Below are 26586 nucleotides of genomic sequence, written 5' to 3' on the forward strand. Positions count from 1 at the left end.
CTATCTGGGTGTTCTCTCTTTTCTTTCTGAGGAGCCTGGCTAGAGGTTTATCGATTTTGTTTATTTTTTCAAAGAACCAACTCTTGGTTTCATTGATCTGCTCGACTGTTCTTTTGGATTCTATATTGTTTATTTCTGCCCTGATCTTTATGATTTCTTTTCTTCTGCTGGGTTTGGGGTGCTCTTCCTGCTTCCCTTCTAGTTCCAGTAGGTGCTCTGTTAAATTTTGAATTTGCGCTTTTTCTAGTTTGTTGAGATTGGCCTGGATTGCAATATACTTTCCTCTTAGGACTGCCTTTGCTGCATCCCAGAGATTTTGGATTGTTGTATTTTCATTTTCGTTGGTTTCCATATATTTTTTAATTTCTTCTCTGATTGCCTGATTAACGCAATCATTCTTTAGTAGGGTGGTTTTTAACCTCCACATTTTTGGAGATTTTCCAGACTTTTTCCTGTGGCTAATTTCAACTTTCATAGCATTGTGATCTGAAAGTTTGCATGGTATGATCTCATTTAGTTTGGATTTATGGAGGGCTGTTTTATGTTCCAGTATGTGATCAATCTTGGAGAATGTGCCATGCGCACTCAAGAAGAAAGTGAATTCCCTAGCTTCAGGATCAGAGTTCTAAATATATCTATTAATTTTGTCTGTTCCAATGTGTCGTTCAGGTCTTGTTTTGTTAGTGATTTTTGGTCTGTTTGACCTATGCATTGCTGTAAGTGGATCCCTTGCTATAAGCGCATTCTTATCAATAAGATTGTTTCTGTCTGTGATTAGTTGTTTTATGTATTTGGGTGCTCCCAAATTTGGCACATAGATGTTTATAATGGTTATCTCTTCCTGATGGAGAGATCCTGTAATTATTATACAATGTCCTTCATCTTTTGTTACTGCCTTTACTTTAAAGTCCAGTTTATCCAACGTAAGTATGGTTACTCTGTCTTTCTTTTGACTTGCAGTTGCATGCTAGATATTTCTCCATTCCCTTACTTTAAATCTGAAGGTGTTTTCAGGTCAAAGATGAGTCTTTTGTAGACAGCAAATAGATGGATTTTGGTTTTTTATCCATTCTGCTAGCCTGTTTCGTTTGATTAGAGCATTCAGTTCATTTATATTCAGTGTTATTATTGAAAAGTGTAGGTTTAGATTCATTGTGTTTTGTGTTGTGTTCGTGTTTGTATTGATGTCTCTGGTGTCTTATATTCCTTGCTACATTTCCCTCATAGAGTCCTTCTTAGGATTTCTTGTTGGGCTGATTTGGTGGTCATAAATTCTCTCAATTTTTATTTGGGAAAACCTTTATCTCTCATTCTATTTTAAATGACAGTCTTGCTGGATAAAGGATTCTTGGTTGCATATTTTTCCTGCTCACCACATTGAAGATTTCCTGCCATTCTTTTCTTGCCTGCCAAGTTTCAGTCAATAGGTCTGTAACTACTCTGATAGGTTTTCCTTTGTATTCTAGGGACCTTTTATCCCTTGCTGCTTTCAGAATTCTCTCTTTATCTTTAGATTTTTCCAGTTTCACTATGATGTTGTGCTGAAGGTCTAATCAAGTTACGTCTTAGGGGAGTTCTATGTGCCTCTTGAATTTCAATGGCTTTTTCCTTCCCCAGATTTGGGAAGTTCTCGACTATAATTTGATCAAGTACCCCTTCAATATCTCTTCCTCTTTCTTCTTCAGGAACTCTTATGATACGGATGTTGTTCAGTTTGATTGTATCCTTCAGGTCTCAAATTCTCTTTTCCTACTCTTGTATCAATTTCTCTCTCTTTTTCTCGGCTTCCTCTTTTGCTATAACTTTGTCTTCTAAATCACCTATTCTCCTCTTCACCTCTTCGATCCATGCAGTGGCCGCCTCTGTTTTATTATGCACCCCACTTATAGCCTTTTTTTTTTTTAACTCACCACAGCTATTTTTACAGTCCCTAGTCTTTGCATCAGTAGCTTCTCTGATGACTTCCATGCTTTTTCCAAGCCCAGCGATTAACTTTATGACAATTGTTCTAAATTCTTGTTCAGTTATGTTGTTTTTGTCTGTTTTGAGCAGGTCTGTGGCTGTGATTTCTTCCTGGAATTTCTTTAGAGGAGAGTTCTTTCGTTTCATCATTTTGGCTAGCTTTCTGTAACTTGTCAGTTTCAAAAGCTCATTCTGCTCTGTGCATCTGTTTTTATTGCTCTATTTAAGGAGATTCATTGACTGTCCAGGGCCTGTCATTTCAGGAAGCATTCTTTTAATGGTGTCTCTTGGATTCTCTTGTTATACCTCTGTATTTTATTTCCCCAGTTAGTGATATTTGGGACTCTCCATCATGTGTACTTTTGTTTGTTTCTTGAGGTAGACCTGAAAAGGAAAACAGCCAGACAAACACACAAGGAACAAAAGCCCACAAATACACAGACAAATCAAATAAGCAAGCAAATCAAAAGAGGAAAGAAAAAAAAAGAATAGAAAAGAAAGGAAAGGAAAAGAAAAAAGAAGAAAGGGGGGCAGGACAGAAGCAGCCAGACAGAGGACAGTCTGAGAGCATAAAACCTGCAGAGGGGAGAGATAAGAATGAGATAAAGGAAAATATATCTGGATGTCAAGAATTCACCTAATCATTGCAGTGTATGTTGGTCTTTCCCAGACTCCAGGGGGGGAAAGGAAAAAAGAAGGTAAAAGGAAAAGAGAGGAAAACAAGGGAAAAAATTTTAAATTAAAAATTTAAAGAAAAAGAATTAAAATCAGTTCTGCAGTGCAGATTGGTGTGGTTTGGTGTAAGTAGGTGGGGTCTCAGGGGATGCTATCTGAGGCCCCCCCTTAGTGGTTGCAAGGAGAAGAATGGCGATGCCCCAAGCCCTTCTCAGACCATGCGTTGCCAGCCACTCTTTTTTTTTTTAATTTTTTAATGTTTTATTTATTTTTGATACAGAGAGACAGAGCATGAGAGGGGGAGGGGCAGAGAGAGAAGGAGACACAGAACGGGAAGCAGGCTCCAGGTTCTGAGCTAGCTGTCAGCACAGAGCCCGACGCAGGGCTCTAACCCACGAATGTGAGATCTGACCTGAGCCGAAGTTGGAGGCCCAATCGACTGAGCCACCCAGGCGCCCCGCCAGCCACTCTTTTGAGTCTGATCTCCCTGTGCCATAGGTGGGCCAAATTGCTTTTTTTCCCCTAAGCTCCACCACGTTTCTAAGTCCTAGTGCATGAACTTTAATGCTACCACCCCAGATGAAATTTCTTTCTGTAGGCGGTTGGCTTTCTAGCTGGGATTGAGTAAGGGGACTGGGGAGCTAGCGTTTCCCTGGCTCTGCCTGAAGCCAGGGAGCTGCAGAGCCAAAGGAGAATAAGCCCGCTGAGGGGGATAAATTCCTGTCTCCTTGCCCAGCAGCTATATATTTGATGTTTTTGTCTCTCTGTCCAGGCCGAGGTCTCTCCCTCTCCAGAGACCACTCTATAGCGGTTTCAGTCTCTCTTTCTCTTCCCCTCGGCTCTCCTCCACTCTGCATGGCTGTTCTGTGTGCCACTATGTAGGGCTGCTCGGCGCCTGGCCCTCCACGGCCCTGTACCGCCTCTGTATCCACAGCCCTCTGTGGTCCTGGGCCACCTTTCTGGGTGCTCGCTCACTCACTCATTCTCTCTCTCTCTCTCTCTCTCTCTCTCTCTCTCTCTCTCTCTCTCGCGGTTCTGCTTTGGGTAGGCGCTCCCTCCTCTCAGATCCTCCCGTCCCAGTTCACACTCACTCAGGGATCCATGAGGCTGTCATGTATAAGGACCCTGTGTGCACCTCCCATTTTTGCAGACCAGAGTATTGTGGCTTTAGTCCTTCTCAGTGGAATAGTTCCTGACGGACAGAGATTACAGAGCTCCCTACTTCTCCGCCATCTTGGCTCCCCCTCTCCTCTCATGTTAATTTTAAATAGTGAAATGATATCTTTTGAATTTTTTACATATAGAATCCTATTAAACTGCAAATAATGGCAGGTTTATTTTTTTTCTTTTATGAATTTTGTGAGCCAATGGTTAAACATGGCCAATATTAAAAATGAAGTTGTATAAACTTTGAGATAAATGAAGTTTATTAGAAGCGAAAGAACACATACCGAAAACTTAATGACTTTTTTTTAAACTGAGGACTAGTACATGTTTTTGTTTTTTAATTTTTTAAATGCTTATTTATTTTTGAAAGACAGAGGCAGAGCATGAGCAGGGGAGGGGCAGAGAGAGAGAGACATAGAATCTAAGCCAGGGTCCAGGCCTGGAGCCATCAGCACAGAGCCTGGCGTGGGGCTTGAACCCATAAACTGTGAGATCATGACCTGGACTGAAGTCAACATTTAACCAACTGAGCCACCCAGGCAACCCAAAACTTATGACTTTCTAAATATTTCACTATATTATTATTATCTATGTCCTGGGTTATTCTCATCCATTATTACTGTGTGATGGAGAACACTGTATGATGGTCTGCTATTGAATTTCTCTTCCCAACACTACATTCAGTTAGGTGGGAAGTGATAGTTGAAAAGCAACCATTGTAGTAGTATTTAAAGCATGGGAATTGACAAACATTTTAAATCAATGTATTTTTTCCCCACTTAAAGCCAGTTGTTAGACTTAGTTAGCATGCCACTGAAGTGCTGAGAGTTGATATCCTTGTGGGATTCCTGATTTCAGGGTTAGGTTTTCAATTTTTCACATTAAGTATGATGCTATATGTTTTGGAGCTAAACATTATCAGATAAAAGAGTTTGTCTTTTTTCTAGTTTGCAGAATTTCTATATATATCTGTCTTGTCGTTTATTGAAATGTAGTTGACATGCCATATTATATTAGTTTCAGTTGTACAACATAGTGGCTCAACATTTTTATATATTTGGGTCAATGTAAAACAAAGTCCAGGCCCTGGGAAGATGGGCAGATAGATAGTTGGTAAGGACAGACAGGAGGCACCATGTCTGTTCATCTTAGCTGGCCTAGGGATGAAGACAAACAGGGGAAATAACCTTAAGGTTAGCAAGACACCTGTTCTTTTGTTAGCCATCTCCGTTCTGGACTGCTTTGCCTGCAGTGCAGAGGTCTATAGTCCAACTTATTTGTTTTGCCCAACTTGGCCCTATTCTCCTGTGAAAGCAGCTTCTCTGCTATAGTACTAAATTGGGGGGCATTTTTGCCCTGCATGCCTAATCTTGCTTACCTCATATACCTCTGTATTGGGAGCCTTCGTACCCATTCCTATTTTGGATCTTTGCCTGTCCCTCTCTATATGGGGTTCAGCAACCCTCTATTCTCAGGGTGCCAATGAACCACCCTATTCTCAGGGTGCCTTTGCACCATCCTATTCTTGGTGTGCCAGTCATGTTTTACCCAAAGTCGGGTGTGAGCATACTATGGTTTTGTTTTTTTTTTAATTTCCCTCTGCCTTGTTAACTCATTGGTATAAGCCCAAAGGATTCCTAACTCTATCCTCCACACATTTTGAAGTGATAACCAAGAAAATCTAGCTACAATCTGTCACCAAAGTTGTTATATATTATTAATGATATTCTCTACATTGATAAATATAACACTTATGTTGTTTCCACTCTTGACTGTTGTGAATAATGTTGCAGTTAACATGGCGATGAAGGTTTCTCTTTGAGATAGTCATTACATTTTCTTTGAATGTATTACCAGAAGTAAGATTGTTGAATGATATGAAAGTTCTAGTTTTAATTTTTTGAGGAAACTTGTTTCCATAATGCCTGCACAAATTTACATTTCCACCTGTGGTATAAAAGGATTCTCTTTTCTCCATATCCTTGCCAATACTTGTTATTTTGGGTCTTTTTGATATTAGCCTCCTGATAGTATGAGGTGATATCTCATTGTGGTTTTGATTTGCGTTTCTCTGATTAGTGATGTTGATCAACTTTTCATATACCTGTTGGTCATTTGTAGGTCTTTGAAAAAAGTTTATTCAGGTGCTTTGTGTCAATTGGGATTGTTATTATTATTAGTAGTAGTATTTTGGTATTACGATGTAGGAGTTTCTTACATATTTTGGATATTAACCCCTTATCAGATATATATTTTGCAAATATTTTATCCTATTCATAGGTTGCATTTTCATTTTGTTGTCTTGTTTTTTTTTTATTTGCTGTGCAGAATTTTTTTGGATAGATGCAGTACTACTTGTATACTTTTGCGTTTGTTGCTAGTGCTTTTAGTGTCATATTCTAAATGTCATTGCCAAAACCAATGGTGAGATTTTTTTCCCTAGGTTTAAACTTTCTTATTTTTTTTTTAATGTTTTTTAAATTTATTTTTGAGAGACAGAGAAAGACAGCGTGAGCCATGGAGGGCCAGAGAGGGGGGGATACAGAATCTGAAGCAGGCTCCAGGGTCTGAGCTAGCTGTCAGCACAGAGTCTGATGCGGGGCTTGAATCCACAAACCGTGAGATCATGGCCTGAGCCAAAGTCAGACGCTCAAATGACACTACCACCCAGGCGACCCTAGGTTTACACTTTCAAGTCTCACATTTTATTCTAAAAGTTTGTGGTTTTAAGTCTCACATTTAAGTCTTTAATAACTTTAATTAAAAAAAACTTTTTGTTTTTGAGAGAGAGAGAGAGAGAGAGGGAGAGAGAGAGGAGTGAGTGAGTAGGGGAGGGATAGAGAGAGAAGGAGATGCAGAATCTGAAGACTAGCTCCAGGCTCTGAGCTAGCTGTCAGCACAGAGCCCTACACAGGGCTCGAGCCCACAAACCATGAGATCATGACCTGAGCCAAAGTCGGACGCTTATCTGACTGAGCCACCCAGGTGCCCCTTATACCTTTTATTTTTACTTTATTTTATTTTATTTTTTATTTAGTTTACATCCAAGTTAGTATATGTGCAACAGTGATTTCAGGAGTAGATTTCTTAATGCCCCTTCAGCAACCCTTTGTTCTTTATATTTAAGAGTCTTTCTTGTTTTGTTCCCTTCCTATTTTTATATTATTTTCTCTTTCCTTCCCTTTTTTTCATCTGTTTTGTATCTTTAAGTCCTCATATGAGTGAAGTCATGTAATATTTGTTTTTCTCTCACTAACTTATTTGGCTTAGCAAAATACCCTCCAGTTCCATCCCTGTAGTTGCAAATGGCAAGGTTTCATTATTTTTGATTGCCAAGTAGTACTCCATTGTGTGTGTGTGTGTGTGTGTGTGTGTGTGTGTGTGTGTGTGTGTACATCTTCTTTATCCATTCATTTTTTGATGAACATCTTAGCTCTTTCCATACTTTGGCTATTGTTGATAGCACTGCTATAAACATTGGGGTTTACGTGCCCCTTCAAAACAGCACACCTGTATCCCTTGGATAAATACATAGTAGAGCAGTTGCTGGGTAATAAAGTAACTACATTTTTAATTTTTGAGGAATTCCCACACTGTTTTCTAGAGTGGCTGCACCAGTTTGTATTCCCACCAGCAGTGCAAAAGAAATACGCTTTCTCCGCATCCTTGCCAGTATCTGTTGTTGCCCAAGTTGTTCATGTTAACCATTCTGACAGGTGTGAGGTGGTATCTCATTGTCGTTTTGATTTGTATTTCCCTGATGATGGGTGATGTTGAGCATTTTTTCATGTGTTGGTTGGCCATCTGTATGTCTTCTTTGGAAAAGTGTCTATTCATGTTGTTTGCCTATTTCTTTATTGGATTATTTGTTTTTGGGATGTTTAATTAAAGTTCTGTATAGATTTTGGACACTAATCCTTTATCTGATATGTCTTTTGCAGATATCTTCTCCCATCCCATCAGTTGCCTTTTAGTTTTGCTGATTATTTCCTTTGCTGAGCAGAAGGTTTTTATTTTGATGAGGTTCTAATAGTTCATTTTTGTTTTTGTTTCCCTGCCCTCTAGAGACGTGTTGAGTAAGAAGTTGCTATGGCCGAGGTCAAAGAGTTTTTTGCCTGCTTTCTTCTGTAGGATTTTGATGTCTTCCTGTTTTACATTTAGGTCTTTCATCCATTTTGAGTTTATTTTTGTGTATGGTGTAAGATAGTGGTCCAGTTTCATTTTTCTGCATGTTGCTGTTGAGTTTTCCCAGCACCACTTGCTGAAGAGACTGTTTTTATTCCATTGGATATTCATTCCTGCTTTGTCAAAGAGTACTTGGCCATATTTTTGTGGGTCCATTTCTGGGTTCTCTATTCTGTTTCATTAATCTAAGTGTCTGTTTTTGTGCCCATGCCATACTGTCTTGATGATTACAGCTTTGAAACACAGCTTGATGCCTGGGAGTGTGATATCTCCAGCTTCAATTGTCTTTTTCAAGATTGCTTTGGCAATTCAGATTCTTTTCTGATTCCATACAAATTTTAGGATTGTTTGTTCTAGCTCTGTGAAGAATGCTGGTGTTAATTTGGTAGGTATTGCATTGAATATGTAGATTGCTTTGGGTACTATTGACATTTTAAATGTTTGCTCATCCTATACAGGAGCATGGAATATTTTTCCATTTTTTGTGTGTCTTCAATTTCTTTCATAAGAAATTTTTGTATAAGTTTTCTATAGTTTTCAGTGTATAGATTTTTCACCTCTTTGGTTATTTTTATTCCTAGGTATTTTATGGTTTTTAGTGTAAATGTAAATGGGATCAATTCCTTAATTTTTTCTGTTGCTTCATTATTAGTATAGAGGAATGCACCTGATTTCTGTGCATTGTTTTTACATTCTGAGACTTTGCTGAATTCATGGATCAATTCTAGCAGTTTGTTAGGAATCTTTTGGGTTTTCCTTATAGGTTATCATTTCATCTGTGAAGAGTGAAAGTTCAACTTCCTCCTGGCTGATTTGGATGTCTTTTATTTCAGCAATCAGTGTTGTCTGATGTCTGAGGCTAAGACTCCCATTACTATATTGAATAATATGTTCCTGACCAAAGGGAGTAAGCTCTTAGTATTTCCCCAATGACGATGATATTAGTGGTGGGTCTTTCATATATGACTTTTAATGATCTTGAGGTATGATTCTTCTACCCCTCCTTTCTTGAGGGATTTCAAGAAAGGATGCTCTATGTTGTCAAATGCTTTCTCTGCATTTATTGAGAGGATCAAGTAGTTCTTGTCCTTTCTTTTATTTATGTGATGTATCACATTGTTTGTTTTGTGGATATTGAACCAGCCCTGCATCCCAGGTATGGATCCCACTTGGGTGTGATAAATAATTCTTTTAATGTATTGTTGGATCTGGTTAGCTAGTATTTTGTTGAGAATTTTTGCATCTATGTTCATTAGGGAAATTGGTCTACGGTTCTCCTTCCTATTGGATTCTTTGTCTGATTTTGGAATCAAGCTAATACTGGCTTCACAGAAAGAGTTTGGAGGTTTTCCTGCCATTTCTATTTTTCTGGAACAGCTTCCAGAGAGTAGGTGTTAACTCTTCTTTAAATATTTGGTAGAATTCCCCTGGAAAACCATCTGACCCTGGCCTCTTGTTTTTTGGGTGACTTTTGATTACTAATTCTATTTGTTTACTGGTTATTGGTCTGTTCAAATTTTCTATTCTTCCTGTTTCAGTTTTGGTAGTTTATATGTTTCTAGGAATTTGTCCATTTCTTCCAGATTGCCTATTTTATGGGGTATAATTGTTCATAATATTCTCTTATTATTGTTTGTCTTTCTGCAGAGTAGGTTATAATCTCTCCTCTTTTATCCTTGATTTTATTTTTCTGGGTCATTTCCTTTTTCTTTTTGATTAAACTGGCTAGGGGTTTTATCACTTTTAATTCTTTCAAGGAACCAGCTCCTGGTTTCATTATTTTTTGGTTTTGTTTTGTTTTGTTTTGTTTTGTTTTTGTTCTGTTTTGTTTTTTTTTGTTTTTTTTTTTTTTTTGGTTTCAGTAGCATTGACTTATGCTCTAGTCTTTATTATTTCCTGTCTTCTACTGTTTTAGGGTTTTATTTACTGTTTTTTTTCCAGCCCTTTGAGGTGTAAGGTTAGGTTGTGTTTCTGTGACCTTTCTTCCTTCTTTAGGAAGGCCTGGACTGCTATATACTTCCCTCTTATGCTCTCCTTTGCTGCATCCTAGTCGTTTTGGGCTATGGTGTTATCTTTTACATTGGCTTACATGTAGTTTTTAATTTCCTCCTTAATTTCTTGGTTAGTTCATTCATTGTTTAGTAGGTTGTTCTTTAGTCTTCAAGTATTTGTTACCTTTCCAAATTTTTTCCTTGTGTTTGATTTTGAGTTTCATAGCATTGTGGTCTGAAAACATGCACAGTATGATCTCCATCTTTTTGTACTTGTCAAATGCTGATTTGTGTCCCAGTATGTGATCTATTCTGGACAGTGTTTCATGTGCACTCAGGAAGAAGGTATATTGTGCTACTCTAGGATGAAATGTTCTGAATATATCTGTTAAGTTTATTGAGTCCAGTGTGTCATTCAAAGCCATTGTTTCATTGTTGATTTTCTATTTAGATAATGTATCCATTGCTGTAAGTCGGGTGTTGAAGTCCCCCTACCATTATGGAATTATTATCAATGAGTTTCTTTATGTTTGTGATTAATTGATTTATATATTTGGGTGTTTCCATGTTTGGAGCATAAATGTTTACAATTGTGAGGTCTTCTAGATGAATAGGCCTCTAAATTATAATATAATGACCTTCTTCATCGCTTGTTACAGTCTTTATTTTATAATCCAGATTGTCTAAGTATGGCTACTCCTGCTTTCTTTTGGTGATCATTAGCATCATAGATAGTTCTCCATCCCCTTATTTTCAATCTGAAGGTGTCTTTAGGTCTAAAATGGGTCTCTTATAAACAGCATATAGATGGATCTTGTTTTCTTACCCATTCTGTTACCCTATGTCTTTTTATTGGTCTTTTGATTGGTGTATTGACCTTTAGAGTGAGTGCTGAAAGATACGAATTTATTGCCATTAGGTTGCCTGTAGAGTTGGAGTTTCTGGTAGTGTTCTCTGGTCCTTTCTAGTCTTTGTTGCTTTTGGTCTTTTTGGGTCCCGACCCCCTGTCTTTTCTCCCCTCAGAGAGTCCCCCATAAAATTTCTTGCAGGGCTGGTTTAGTGGTCACAACTCCTTTAATTTTTGTTTTTCTGAGAAACTTTTAATCTCTCCTATTTTGAATGACAGCCTTGCTGGGTAAAGAATTCTTTGGTGCATATTTTTCCAAGTCAGCACATTGAATATATCCTGCCACTCCTTTGTGGCCTGCCAAGTTTCTGTGGATAGGTCTGCTGTGAACCTGATCTGTCTTCTCTTCTAGGTTAAGGATTTTTTTCCTGTGCTGTTTTTATAATTCTTTCCTTGCCTGAGTATTTTGTGAATTCGACTACTATATGCCTTTTTGATGGTTGGTTTTTGTTGAATCTAATGGGAGTCGTCTGGATTTGAATGGACAAAGTCCATTCTGGATTTTGATGTCTGTGTCTTTCCCTGAGTTAGGAAAGTTTTCCTCTATGATTAGCTCACATAATCCTACTGCCCCATTTTCTCTCTTTTCATTTTCTGGGACCCCTATGATTCTGATGTTATTCCTTTTTAATGATTCACTGAGTTTTCTAATTTTTATTTCATGTTCTTTTGCCTTAGTCTCCCCCTTTTTTTTTGTTTCATTATTCTCCATAAGTTTGTTCTCTGTATCGCTGATTCGCTGCTTGACCGCATCCATCCTTGCTGCCATGGTATCTATTCAAGATTGCAGCTCAGTGTTAGCATTTTTTATTTCATCCTGACTAGTTTTTACTTCTTTTATCTTTGCAGAAAGGGATTCTAATCTGTTTTCAACCCAAGCTAGTATTCTTTTTATCATGATCTAAATTTTGATTCAGACATCTTGCTTGTATCTGTGTTAAGTTCCTGGCTGTCATTTCTGCCGGTTCTTTTTTTGGGGGGTAAATTCTGTTGTTTCATCATTTTGAAGGAGGAAAAGGAGTTAATAAGGTAAGATAAAAATCAACTTAAAATTAAAAAGTTAAAAATTACACAAATAAAGGATATTAGAGCCGAAGTGTGTTTTGGGCTGCCTTTTGATGTTTTTTAAAAACATATTTGTTATTTCTTTTTAGAGAAAGAGACATCATGAGCAGGAGAGGGTCAGAGAGAGAGAGGGACACAGAATCTGAAGACAGGCTCCAGGCTCTGTGCTAGCTGTCAGCACAGAGCCCAACACGGGGCTTGAACCCATGATCTGTGAGATCATGACCTGAGCCGAAGTCGGATGCTCACCTGACTGAGCCACCCAGGCACCCCCTGGTCTGCTTTTTGAAGGAAGCTTGATAGATAAGAGAAGAAAGGGAAAAATAGAACAAGAAGAAAGAAAAAAAAAAGGGAAAACCTTTGAAACTTTGAAAAAGTAAATACCATAAAATAGAATAAAATGAAATGATGAATGTAAAGTAGAATTTAAAACATTTACAAAAAAGTAAAAAATATAGTATAAAAATTAAAGAAAAGTCTTTTTAATGAAAATGGAAAATAGAATTTTTGTCTCTTTTTCTATTTAGGCATTAGAAAAGAAAATGATACTTGAATAAACAGACCAGCAAACAGAATGAAGTATGATTGGAATTACATCTTGTTTCCCATAGAAGTCAAGCTATGAAGTACTTTGCAGTCTGTAAACTAAGCAGGCAGAGAGACTTGTGTTTGTTAAGAGCTCTGTTGGCCCAGTTGGGCGGAGTTCAGTGTAATGATCTGGGTTTGTTCTCCACTAGATGATGTTGCTTAGCTTACTGGGGAGGATTGCTGTGGCACGTGTAGGCATGTGCGCATGCGTGAGGAGTAAAAATGGCGTCACCCAGCTCCCCAGTCTCTAGTATCAGAACTCTCTGCTCTCCATGACAGGCAATCAAGCACCCCTCCTTTGCCTCTGGCGCCCATTCACTCCTTGCTTCTACATTGTCTGTGACCAAGCTGTCAGGCTGCAAGGCAGCACCTCCTTTTTGAGTTTTATCTCAAATGGGGCTATGTCTCCCAACCTTTGACTTCCGAGGGACTGTGGCTTTGACCCACTCAGATTCTCTGGGGGAGGGTCTCCCTGAGCAATGGCTGGGTGCCAGCCCACCCACAGGGATGTTCACAAGAGCACACTGCTGCCAATGCCCATAGAATGCTGCTGGGTGCCAGCCCGCCCCAGAAAAAGTTTGCATGATCTTGTAGCAGCAGTGTTTCAGGGTGTATGAAAATCACAACACACATCTGGCACCAAGCTTCACCCTTAACGTCCTTGTTCCACGACCAGTGAATGTGGTTGTTCTCTGAGGTCTGCTGGGACGTTTGCCTGTGGGGTGGCTGCACAGCCTCTATCAAATATTGTCCCAGCAGGGGAACCGTCACTCCATGTGTGGCCCACAGACCCCTTGGACTTCTCTCTCCCCTCCTGGGGATTCGCCCTTCCCACTGGAGCACCGCCAGATATCCAGCTGTGGAGTTTCAGACCCTGGGCTGCCCCTGTTTATAGAGTCTTAATGGAATTTAAACCCTCTCCTTTTTCTTTCTACCATTTTTCAGTCCCTGTAGATGTTTCCACTTTTGCACTTTCTCTCCAGCTGCTTTTCTCGTACTCTCCCCCACCCCCATCGGTGTCCTCTCTCCATGAGCAAAAAACATCTCCTGGTCCCCTGCGGCTACTCTCTCCTCTGGTTCACCTCTCTGTGCTGCATACCTGCTGGGTTCTGTGGTTCAGGTTGTGCAGATTGTTATGCACAAAGAGACTATCCTTTTCTAATTGTGTATTTTTAGCTCCACTGTCAAATATTAGTTGACTATATATATATATATATCTATATATATATAGTTGACTATATATATATATATATATGGATATACATGGATTTATTTTGGGCTCTCATTTCTGTTCCATTGGTCCATGTGACTGTTTTTATGTCAGCATCATGCTGTCTTGATTATTGTAACTTTGTAATATAGGTTTTTTTCTAACTATGATATACTTGACATGTAATATTAGTCCTAGGTGTTAAACATAATTATTCATGTGTATATTGCAAAATGATTACAATAAGGTTAACCTTCCTAACAGATATTTCTGAATTTTTTTCTTGTGATGGGAAGTTTTAAGATCTACTCTCTTAGTTTCTTTCAAATATACAATACAGTATTGTTAAGTGTAGTTATCATGGTGTACATTACACCCCTGGAACTTACTGTAATAGAGTGTGAAATTGGGAAGGGCAGCGCCTTCAACCTTTTTTGTTTCTCAGAATTTCTTTGGCTATTCTAGGTCTTTTTTGGTTCCATATGAATTTTCGGATTGTTTTTTCTAAATTTCTATGAAAAAAAAGTAACTGGAATTTTGATAGAAATTACATTGAATCTGTAGATTGCTTTGGGTAGTCTGGACATATGAACTAAGTTAATTCCTCCAATCCATAAACATTTATTTGTGTCTTCAATTTTTTTTTCATCAAAGTCTTACAGTTTTCAGTGTGTGGATATTTTACCTCCTTGGCTAAATTTATTCCTATGTATTTTATTGTTTTTGAGGCTAGTGCAAATTCTTTTGTTATTTCCAAATAGTTGTTACTATATAGAAAATGCTAATTTTCTCTCTATATAGTTTCTTGGTATATATATTATATAGATTGTTATCAAATAGAGGCTGTTAGTTACACATTTTCTTGTGTAGTGTCTTATACCTTAAAATTTCCATTGCCTTTTGGTCAATTTTATCAGTTCATGTTTTGCCAGGAGATCCTTTTTCTTAGGTTTCCAAACTTTGTATCATAGAACAGTTTGTCTTTTAAAATCTGTTTTGGATCTGCATCATTTTTCTTTCTTTTTCCTTATTTTGTCTGCCAAAGAAGATAGCTATTTTATTATTGTCCTTATATAAGTTTTATATTTATCTTTGCTATTGTCATTGACTTGTTTTATAATTTCATCTTTCTGATTTTTTTTAAGTAATCTCTGTACCTAGTGTCTGACTTGAACTCATGACTCCAAGATCAAGAGTCACATGCTTTACTGTCTGAGCTAGGTAGGCACCCCAACTCATTATTTGTTCATACACTTAATATTTAGATTTACCTACACATTTATGTTTTCTGGTGCTTTTCCTTGCATTTTTCTTCCATCTGAAGAATTCTCTATTAGTATTACTTTTGGTGTAGATTTGCTAAGAGAAAATGTTTTTTAAAATGAAAGAATATTTTGTATTTATTTTGAAGGATGTTTTCACTGGGTATAGAATCCTATGTTGGTAGATTTCTTTTTTTTTTTTTTATAGTTTATTACCAATTTGGTTTCCATATAACACCCAGTGCTCTTCCCCATAAGTGTCTCTCTCCAAGACCATCACCCTCCTTCCCCACTCCCTCTTTCGCCCTCAGTATGTTGGTAGATTTCTGTTTCACACAAAATCAGTAGTGAAAATTTCATTCTTTTGTCTTCTAAATTTCATCATTTCCCTTGGAAAGTCAGTCATCAACTAGTCTTGTTGCTCCTTTGAGGTGTAGTATTTCTCCTTTCTGTGACTTTTAGGATTTTCTCTTTATCTTTCAGCAGCTTTACACTGCTCTTAAAACAGAAGATGACACTGCTTTGGAGCTTTGTGATCAAGGAGGAAAGGGAAAGCAGTAAAATCTGAGGTAAGTTTTAATGGTACAGATCGGGTAGGGAATTTCAGAATATGGTAAAGACTTTGGGTTTTATTGAATGGTGTGGAGATCTATGGAGTGTTCTAATCAGAAGAGTGACCCATGACCTAAGATTTAAAAGGATAAATTTGAGTTATATCTGAAATAACTGTTAGTACATTACTGTAATAATGTGGATAAAGGATGATGGTGGCTTGGACTAAGTAGTATAAGATTGTTTAAAAAAATTTTTTTTAACATTTATTTATTTTTGAGAGACAGACAGAGCGTGAGTGGGGGAGGGGCAAAGAGAGAGGGAGACACAAAATCTAAAGCAGGCTCTAGGCTCTGAGCTAGCTGTCAGCACAGAGCCTGATGCGGGGCTTGAACCAATGACCCACGAGATCATGACCTGAGCAAAAGCCGGACGGTTAACCGATTGAGCCACACAGGTGCTCCTCTAAGATTGTTTTTTAAAATCATCAATGAGCAATGAAATATACTCTTAGCATCTATTAAAAATACTTTTTCTTTTTTCATTTGCTCTTGTGGTGAATGATATTTCCTAACATTAAACTGCTCTTGTATCCTTGGGATAAAACTAATCAGTTGGTATATTTTTAATGTTTATAAATTCATTTACTAGTATTTAGGAAAATTTGTAATTTGTTGCATTTATGTTCATGAGTGTGATTGGAGGAGTAATTTTGTTTCCATATCATCCTTTTCTGCTGTAGCATATCCAGAGTACACTGTGAGACTGGCTTTATAGAGCAGTTAGCAACTTTTGTTAATTTCTGAAGTTTCAAAGGACTTACATATTACTAGGAGATTTGTAAAACATCCTGGACTTGGTATATCTTTTAGGGTTGATTTTTAACTCAAAATTGATTTAATGATCATGTGTTTGTTTTCCTCAATTTTGCTAGAGGTTGTTTATTCCTATTTTCAGATATGTTTTGATTTTGATGATTCTTTATTTCATTTGCTATTAATTTCTTATTCTATTTTTTTTGTCCTAATTTCTATAGGTTTGTTTTGCTATTATCTTTCTACTTTTTTACTAGGGTGATTAGGTCATTTAAGTTTCTAATCTTTATTTTCAGTACAGGCTTTGAAACATTTAAATTTCTGTAATAGTACTCCAGGTTGCACATTACCAAGTCTTATAGGCACCTTTCATTTATTAAAATATTGCTGAATACTTATGTGCATTCTTGTATACTGCAGTAAGAAAAATAGACCCAAAAGGGATCTTTGATATTTAAGAGGTACATTTGCAATTTAAGAAAATACAAAAAAAAATTTTAAAGTTTATAACATCATTCCAATTATGTATTCTAATTTTTAACATGCTTTGACATTTCTAGAAGGTAGTTTTAATTTTCATTTTTAAAAATTTACATCCAAGTTAGTTAGTATATAGTACAATAAACGTTTCAGTAGATTCCTTAATGCCCCTTACCCATCTTAGTCCATCCCCCCTCCCCCAACCCCTCCAGTAACCCTCTGTTTATTCTCCATATTTAAGAGTCTCATGTTTTGTCCCTCTCTGTTTTTTCCATTATTTTTGCTTCCCTTCTCTTATGTTCATCTGTTTTGTATCGTAAAATCCTCATATGAGTCAAGTCAAATATTTGTCTTTCTCTAATTTCATTTAACGTAATAACCTCTAGTTCATCCACGTAATGTAAATGGCAAGATCTCATTTTTTTGATTGCTGAGTAATACTCTATTGTGTGTGTGTGTACATACATATACCACATCTTCTTTATCCATTCATCCATCAATGGGCATTTGGGCTTTTTCCATACTTTGACTCTTGTCAATAGCATTGCTATAAACATTAGGGGTGCATGTGTCCGTTCAAAACAGCATGCCTGTATCCCTTGGATAAAACCTAGTAGTGCAACTGCTGGGTCATAGGGTAGTTTTTTTTTTTTTTTTTTTTTAATTTTTAATGTTGAGAGAGAGACAGCATGAGCAGGGGAGAGTGAGAGAGAGAGGGAGACACAAAATCTGAATACAGGCTCCAGGCTCTGACCGAGCTGTCAGCACAGACCTGATGCCGGGCTCGAACACATAAACTGTGAGATCATGACCTGAGCCGAAGCCAGACGCTCAACCGACTGAGCCACACAGGCGCCCCAGGGTAGTTCTATTTTTAACTTTTTGAGGAACCTCATACTGTTTTCCAGAGTGGCTGCACCACTTTGCATTCCCACCAACAGTGCAAAAGAGATCCTCTTTCTCCACATCCTCGCTGACATCTGTTATTGCCTGAGTTGTTCATATTAGCCATTCTGACAGGTGGAAGGTGGTATCTCATTGTGGTTTTCATTTTTATTTCCCTGATGATGAGTGATGTTGGAGCATTTTTTCATGTGCCAGTTGGTCATCTGGATGTTAGAAGTTATTTCTTTCAATTCAACTATACAGGTATAAGAAATTCTTTTGGGCTGTCTGCATAGGTTACTTCTAGTTGATTGCACTGTTTTCTGAAAATCTGTAGGACGGTCTTTGGTGTTTACTGAGATTTGCTGTGGTTTACTACTAATTTTTGTAAACATCCCATGTGTAATGAGGTTCTATCTAGTAGTTGAGTGATAGTTTATTTACATAAACTAATAGATATACTTTTTAAAATTTTATTCTTTTATATACTTAACTGCCTCCTACAAGTTATCACTGTTACATTGGGCCTAAATTTCTCTTTTTAATTGTCACTTGCTTTATATATTTCAAGGCTTGTTGTTTCAGAGTTTTTTATTCCTGGTATTTTGCTCTGTTTGTCATCAAGGCTAATTTTTATCTCACATTTATTTTTTTCACCTTAAAGTCAATTTTATCTGATTAATAGTTTCATAATTTTATTTGATTGGCTTTTTCTTCTTCCATCAATTTAAACTATTACATCATTATAATTAAGAAATATCTTTGTAAGAATCACATAGTTTTTAAACTAGCAAGTTTACTGTAACTACTGACATTTGGATTTCTATTATTTTGTGTGATTTGTTTTCTGCTTCTCTTTGCCTTCAGCAGGTTTATTTTTTTCCTTTATATTTAATTGTCAAGTCGGTTTCCATGTAACACTCAGTGCTCATCCCAAGTGCCCTCCCTTCATTCCCATCATCCCTTTTCCCCTACCCCTACCATCAACCCTCAGTTTGTTCTCAGTATTTAAGTATCTCTTATGGTTTGCCTCCCTCTCTCTCCCTTACTATTTTCCCCCTCTTCCTATTCCCCATGGTCCTCTGTTAAGTTTCTCCTGTTAGATGATTGAAAACATCGGGTATCTGTCCTTTGCCTGACTTACTTTGCTTAGCCTAACACTCTCGAGTTCCATCCACCTTGCTACAAACGGCCAGATTTCATACTTTCTCATTGCCATGTAGTACTCCATTGTATATATAAACCACATCTTCTTGATCCATTCATCAGGTGATGGACATTTAGGCTCTTTCCATGATTTGGCTATTGTTGAAAGTGCTGTTTGAACACTGAGGTGCATGTGCCCCTATGCATTAGCACTTCTGTATCCTTTGGGTAAATTCCTAGCAGTGCTATTGCTGGGTCATAAGGATAGTTTTTTGAGGAACCTCCATAGTTTTACAGAGCAGCTGTACCAATTTACAATCCCACCAACAGTGTAGGAGGGTGCTCGGTTTCTTGATATCCTCGCCAGCATCTATAGTCTCCTGATTTGTTCATTTTAGCCACTCTGACCAGCATGAGGTGGTATCTCAGTGTGGTTCTGATTTGTATTTCCCTGATGATGATGAGTGACGCTGAGCATCATTTCATGTGTCTGTTGGCCATCTGGGTATCCTCTTTGAAGATGTGTCTGTTCATGTCTTTAGCCCATTTCTCTACTGGATTATTTGTTTTTTGGGTGTGGAGTTCGGGGAGTTTCTTATAGATTTTAGATAGTAGCCTTTTATCCAATATGTCATTTGCAATTACCTTTTCTAATTCTGTTGGTTGCCTAGTGGTTTTGCTAAATGTTTCCTTTGCAGTGTAGAAGCTTTTTATCTTGATGAGGTCCCAATAATTCATTTTGGTTCTTGATTCCCTTGTCTTTGGGGATGTGTCGAGTAGGAAATTGCTGCAGTTGAGGTCAAGGAGGCTGTTTCCTGCTTTTTCCTCTAGGGTTTTGAAGGTTTCCTGTCTCACATTGAGGTCCTTCATCCATTTTGAGTTTATTTTTGTGTATGGTGTAAGAGAGTGGTCTAATTTCATTCTTTTGCATATTGTTGTCCAGTTCTCCCAGCACTATCTGTTAAAGAGGCTTTTTTCCATCAGATAGTCTTTCCTATTTTGCCAAAGATTAATTGGCCATACATTTGTTGGTCCAATTTGGGGTTCTCTATTCTATTCCATTGGTCTGTGTCTGTTTTTGTGCCAATACCATACTGTCTTGATGACAGCTTTGTAGTAGAGGCTAACGTCTGGGATTGTGATGCCTCCCATTCTGGTTTTCTTCTTTAATATTACTTTGGCTATTCAGGGTCTTTTGTGGTTCCATACAAATTTGAGGATAGCTTGTTCTAGCTTTGAGAAGAATGCTGGTGCAATTTTGATTGAAATTACGTTGAATGTGTAGATGGCTTTGGATAGTATTGACATTTTAACAATATTCTTCTGATCCATGAACATGGAATGCTTTTCCATTTTTTTGTGTCTTCAATTTCCTTCATAAGTTTTCTATAGTTTTCATCATACAGATCGTCTAAATCTTTGTTTAGGTTTATTCCTGTGTATTTTATGGTTTCTTGTACAATTTTGAATGGGATCAGTTTTTCTTTCTGTTGCTTCATTATTGGTGTATAAAAATGCAACCAATTTCTGTACGTTGATTTTGTACCCTGCGACTTTGCTGGATTGACGGATTGGTCCTAGTAGGCTTCTGGTGGAATATGTTGGGTTTTTCTGCAAAAAGCGAAAGTCATCTGCGAAAAGCGAAAGTTTGACTTCATCTTTGCCAATGCTGATGCCTTTTATTTTCTTTTGCTGTCTGATTGTTGATGCTAGGATTTTCAGCACTATGTTAAACAATAGTGTTGAGAGTGGACATCCCTGTCGTGTTCCTGATTTCAGGGGGAAAGCTCTCGGTTTTTCCCCATTGAGGATGACATTAGCTGTGGGTTTTCATAAACTGCTTTTATAATGTTTAGGTAAGTTCCTTATATCTATCCCGACTTTCTCGAGAGTCTTTATAAGAAGGGATGCTGTATTTTGTCAAATGCTTTTTCTGCATCTATCAATAGATTCGTATGTTGTTTTTTCTTTTGTTAACATGATGTATCACATTGATGGATTTGTGAATATTGAACCAGCCCTGTAACCCAGGAATGAATCCCACTTGATCACAGTGGGTACTTCTTTTAAGAAAAAAACATTTTTTTACATTTATTAATTTTTGAGACAGAGACACAGTGTGAACAGGGGAGGGGCAGAAAGAGAAGACACACAGAATCCGAAGCAGGCTCCAGCCTCCAAGCTAGTGGTCAGCACAGAGCCACATACCATGAGATAATGACCTGACCTAAAGTCAGATGCTCAACTGACTGAGCCAACCAGGCGCCCCAGATAATTCTTTTTATATGTTATTGAATTCGATTTGCTAGTATCTTGGTGAAGATTTTTGCATCTGTATTCTTCAAGGATATTGGCCTGTAATTCGCCTTTTTTTTTTTTCCTCTTTTTTTTTTTTTTTTTTTTTTTGCCAGGTCTCAGTCTGGTTTGAGAATCAAAATAATGCTGGCTTCATAGAATGAGTCTGCCAGTTTTCCTTCCATTTCTATTTTTTGGAATAGCTTGAGAAGAAAGGGTATTAACTCTGATATAAGTATCTGGTAGAATTCCCCAGGAAAGCCATCTGGCCCAGGGTTCTTATTTGTTGGGATATTTTTCATAACTGATTCAACTTCTTCATTAGTTATGGGTCTGTTCAGATTTTCTCTCTCTTCTCGTTAGAATTTTGGTAGTGCATGTGTGTTAGGAATTTGTCCATTTCTTCTAGGTTGTATAGTTTGTTGGCATATAATTTTTCATAGTATTCCTGATAATTGCTTGTATTTCTGAGGGATTGATTGTAATAGATTCATTTTCACTTGTGATTTTGTTTATTTGGGTGTTCTCTCTTTTCTTTTTGAGAAGCCTGACTAGAGGTTTATCAATTTTATTTTTTCAAAAACCCAGCTCTTGGTTTCATTGATCTGTTCTTTTGGGGTGGGGGGGATTCTATATGGTTTATTTCCACTGTCATCTTTATTATTTCTCTTCTTATGCTGGGCTTGGAGTGTTCTTGCTGCTTTGCTTCTAGTTCCTTTGGGTGTGGTGTTAGATTTTGTATTTGCACTTTTTCTAGTTTCTTGAAATAGGCCTAGATTACAATGTACTTTCCTCTTAGGACTGCCTTTGCTGCATCCCAAACAGTTTGGATTGTTGTATATTTATTTTTGTCTGTATATTTTTATTTCTTCTCTAATTACCTGATTGGCCCATTCGTTCTTTAACGTCTTCCAGACTTTTTCCTGTGATTGATTTCAAGTTTCATAGCTTTGTGATCTGAAAGTGTGCATGGTATGATCTCAATTCTTTTGTATTTATTCAGGGCCGCTTTATGACCCAGTATGTGATCTATCTTGGAGGAGGTACCATGTGCCCTTAAGTAGAAAGTGAATTCCATAGCCTAAGAATGTAGAGTTCCAAGTATTTCTGTCAAATCTATTTGGTCCAATGTCATTCAGGTCCATTGTTTCTTTACTAACTCTCTGTCTAGTTGATTTATCCATTGCTGTAAGTGGAGTATTAAAGTCCCCAGCAATTAGCACATTCTTATTAATAAGATTTTCTGTTTGTGATTGTTTTATGTATTTGGGTGCTCCTGAATTCAGTACGTACACATATATGTTAGCTCTTTCTGATGGATAGAACCTGTAGTTATTATATAATGCCCTTCTTTATTTCGTTACTGCCTTAACTTTATTTTTTGTTTTTTTTTAATGAATAGTGTATTGTCAAATTGGTTTCCATACAACACCCAGTGCTCTTCCCCACAAGTGCCCTCTTCCATCACCACCACCTCTTTTCCCCCTTTCCCCTTCCCCTTCAATCCTCAGTTCATTTTCAGTATTCACTAGTCTCTCAGGTTTTGCGTCCCTCTCTCTTCCCAACTCTCTTTCCCTCTTCCCCTCCCCCTGGTCCTCCATTAGGTTTCTCCTTCTCTCCTGTTATACATATGAGTGGAAACATCTGGTATCTGTCCTTCTCTGCCTGACTTATTTTGCTTAGCATGACATCCTTGAGGTCCATCCACTTTCCTACAAGTGGCCAGATTTCGTTCTTTCTCATTGCCATGTAGTACTCCATTGTGTATATATACCACATCTTCTTGATCTACTCATCAGGTGATGGACATTTAGGCTCTTTCCATGTTTTGGCTATTGTTGATAGTGCTGCTGTGAACATTGGGGTACATGTGCCCCTATGCATCAGCACTTCTGTATCCCTTGGGTAAATTCCTAGTAGTGCTATTGCTGGGTCATAGGGGAGTTCTGTGGATAGTTTTTTGAGGAACCTCCACACTGTTTTCCAGAGTGGCTGCACCAGTTTACATTCCCACCAACAGTGTAGGAGGGTGCCCGTCTCTCCACACCCTCGCCAGCATCTATAGTCTCTTGATTTGTTCATTTTAGCCACTCTGACTGGCGTGAGGTGGTATCTCATTGTGGTTTTGATTTGTGTTTCCCTGATGATGAATGATGTGAGAGCATCATTTCATGTGCCTGTAGGCCATCTGGATGTCCTCTTTGGAGAAGTGTCTGTCCATGTCTTCTGCCCATTTCTTCACTTGGTTATTTGTTTTTCGAGTGTGGAGTTTGGGGAGTTCCTTGTAGATTTTGGATACTAGCCCTTTATCTGAAATGTCATTTGCAACTAACTTTTCCCATTCTGTCGGTTGCCTATTAGTTTTCTTGATTGTTTCTTTTGCAGTGCAGAAGCTTTTTGTCTTGATGAGATCCCAAGAGTTCAGTTTGCTGTCATTTCCCTTGCCTTTGGGGATGTGTGGAGTAGGAAATTGCTGCGGTTGAGGTCAAGGAGGTGGTTTCCTACTTTCTCCTCGAGGGTTTTGATGGTTTCCTGTCTCACATTCAGGTCCTTCAGCCATTTTGAGTTTATTTTTGTGTATGGTGTAAGAAAGTGGTCTAGTTTCATTCTTCTGCCTGTTGCTGTCCAGTTCTCCCAGCACCACCTGCCAAAGAGGCCCTTTTATCCCTAACTGCTTTCAGAATTCTCTTTATTTTTATATTTTGCCAGTTTCACTATGATATGTCGTGTCAAAGGTCAATTAAAATTATGTCTTAAGGGGGTTCTTTGTGTCTCTTGAATTTGAATGTCTATTTCTTTTCCCAGATTTCGGAAATTCTGTTATAATTTGGACTAGTATCCCTTCAGGACCTTTCTCTCTGTCTTCCTCTTCAGGAATTCCTATGAGACGGATGTTGTTCTCTCTGTATCACTCAGGTCTCGAATTCTCCTTTCCTGCTTCTGGATCAATTTTTCTCTCTTTTTTTCAGCCACCTCTTTTGCTATATCTTCTAATTCACCTATTCTCTTCTCTGCCTCTTCAATCCTTGAGGTGGCTGCTTCCATTTTGTTATTCACCTCACCTATAGCCTTTTTCAACTCATCACACTTACTTTCAAAGTTCCTAGTTGTCTCAGTTGCGTCTTTGATGCTTTTTTCAACCCCAGTGATTAATTTTATGATAAGTTTTTTAAATTCTTGATCCGGTATGTTGTCTAGATTTGCCTTGAGCAATTCTGTGGCTGTGACTTCTTCCTGGAGGTTCTTCAGGGGAGAATTCCTTCGTTTTGTCATTTTTGCTAGTTTTCTGTCTCTTGTCAGCTTTAAAAAGCTTGTTGTTCACTGTGTGCTTGTTAATATTGCTCTGTTAAAGGAGGCTTATTGACTGTCCAAGGCCTGTTGTTTCAGGAAATATTCTTTTAATGGTGTCTCTCAGTTTCTCTTGTTGTGCCTTTGAATATTTTATTTCCCTACTCAGCGATATTTGGGACTCGCCGTCATGCACACTTTGGCTTGATTCTTGGCGTAGCCCTAAGAAGGAAGACAGACAAACACAGAGGGAACAGAAGTACACAAATGCAAAGATAAATCAAACAAACAAAAGGGGGAGTGGAAAGAAAATGGAGAGGAAAGAGATGAGAAGAAGAAAAATATAAAGGGGGTCAGAGACAACAAAGGACAATGGATAGTCTAAAAGTGTATGACCAATTCAGGGGAGAGTTAAGGATGAGATACAGGAGAATATATCTGGATTGCAAGAAAGAAAAAAGAGGGAGAAAGGCAGGAGGTAAAGTGCACGCCCTCACAGATACCGCTCTGGATTCCTAGCCCCCAGCCAGGATTGCGATCACAGTAGGGGGAGGGAGCAGTTTCTCTTGGGCTTACTGGGATTCGCACTGCTGCTGCCTGAGGTGCCGGGTTCTGCTGGAAATGAGCTGCGCGCTCCTGCAGGTGGATCACGCGCCTCAGCCTCCACCATCAACTCCCTGCTGGGATTGTGTAGGGGTGGGGGCTCTTTTTCCCTGTTGGCACTTGGGATTTGGGATTTGCGCAGCCAATGCTGGAAGCGAGATGCACCATGGAAATGAGGTATGTGCTCCCACTCCTGCAGCCGAGGTTGAAGTGCGCGTCCCTGAGGCTGCCAACTCCCTGCCGGGGTGGCACAGAACTGGAAGCTGTTCTTTCCCTTGTGCCACCTGGGTTCGGGATTTGGGCTACCTAACAGTTATATATGGAGTGAGAGTTTCTCTCTCCGAGTGTGGTTAAATGTTCTTTATCTCTTCCCCAGATACAGTACTATGAGCGTTTTCAATTTCTCTTTCTCTTCCCTTTGTCTCTCGGGGGCTCCCTGCGCTTGCCCTGTGTTAGGCTGGGGCTCCCACCTCCCCTGCCCCTCTCGGGCTGGCCCGTTTTCCAATCTCCCCAGTTTGCACTCACTCAGGCATCTTTGAGGTTGTCTTCTTTCTGGAGTCTGTATTTTCTCATTCGCTCCTGCAGATGAGAGTAATGTCCTTCTCAGTTCAATAGATGGGGCAGAGGAAGTTTACAGAGCTCCCTTCCTCTCCGCCATCTTGGCTCCTCCCTCTGCCTTAACTTTAAAGTCTAGTTTGTCCAATATAAGTATGGCTACTCCAGCTTTCTTTTGACTTCCAGTAACATGATATCTCTTCACCTCCTAACTTTCAATATGAAGGTGTCTTCATGTCTAAATGAGTCTCTTGTAGACAGCAAATAGATGGATTGTTTTTTCTTTTAAAATACATTCTGATACCTTATGTCTTTTGATTGGAACATTTAGTCCATTTACATTCAGTGTTATTATTGAAAAATATGGGTTTACAGTCATTGCATTCTCTGTAGGGTTCATGCTTGTAGTAGTGTCACTGGTACCCTGTGTTCTTGCAACATTTCCCTCATAGAGTCCCTCTTACGGTTTCTTGTAAGGCTTTTTTAGTGGGGATAAATTCCTTCAATTTTTGTTTGGGAAAACTTCCTCTCTCCTATTCTGAATGACAGGCTTGCTGGATAAAGGATTCTTGGCTGCATACTTTTTCTGTTCATTATCATAGTGAAGATTTCCTGCCATTCCTTTGTGGCCTGCCAAGTTTCAGTAGATAGGTCTGCAATTACTCTTGATATGTCTCCCTTTGTATGTTAGGACCTTTTTATCCCTAGCTGCTTTCAGAATTCTCTCTTTATTCTTATATTCTACCAGTTTCACTATGATACGTTGTGCAGAAGATTGATTCACGTTACATCTGAGGGGATTTCTCTGTGACTCTTGGATTTCAATGGCTGTTTCCTTCCACAGATTTGGGAAGTTCTCAGCTATAATTTGTTCAAGTAATGGGGTTCATTTTCTTAACTACAAATGGTTTCCTTCCTAATTTACTTTTAATTTAACCTAATCCTTGCTATCTCT

The 26586-nt window shown here is 38.3% G+C and overlaps 1 long non-coding RNA gene across 1 annotated transcript in view; it reads left to right on the plus strand.

The window, feature by feature from the left end:
* The window catches only part of LOC115293381, a 48227-nt gene that overhangs the window by 20408 nt on the left and 1233 nt on the right, over positions 1 to 26586 (plus strand). The window contains exon 2 of the long non-coding RNA XR_003909502.1: positions 15496 to 15581. This is a non-coding gene — a long non-coding RNA (uncharacterized LOC115293381). The remainder of the gene's footprint in view (positions 1 to 15495; positions 15582 to 26586) is intronic.

Source organism: Suricata suricatta, chromosome 1 (assembly GCF_006229205.1).
Source record: "Suricata suricatta isolate VVHF042 chromosome 1, meerkat_22Aug2017_6uvM2_HiC, whole genome shotgun sequence".
Classification (NCBI taxonomy): Eukaryota; Metazoa; Chordata; class Mammalia; order Carnivora; family Herpestidae; genus Suricata; species Suricata suricatta.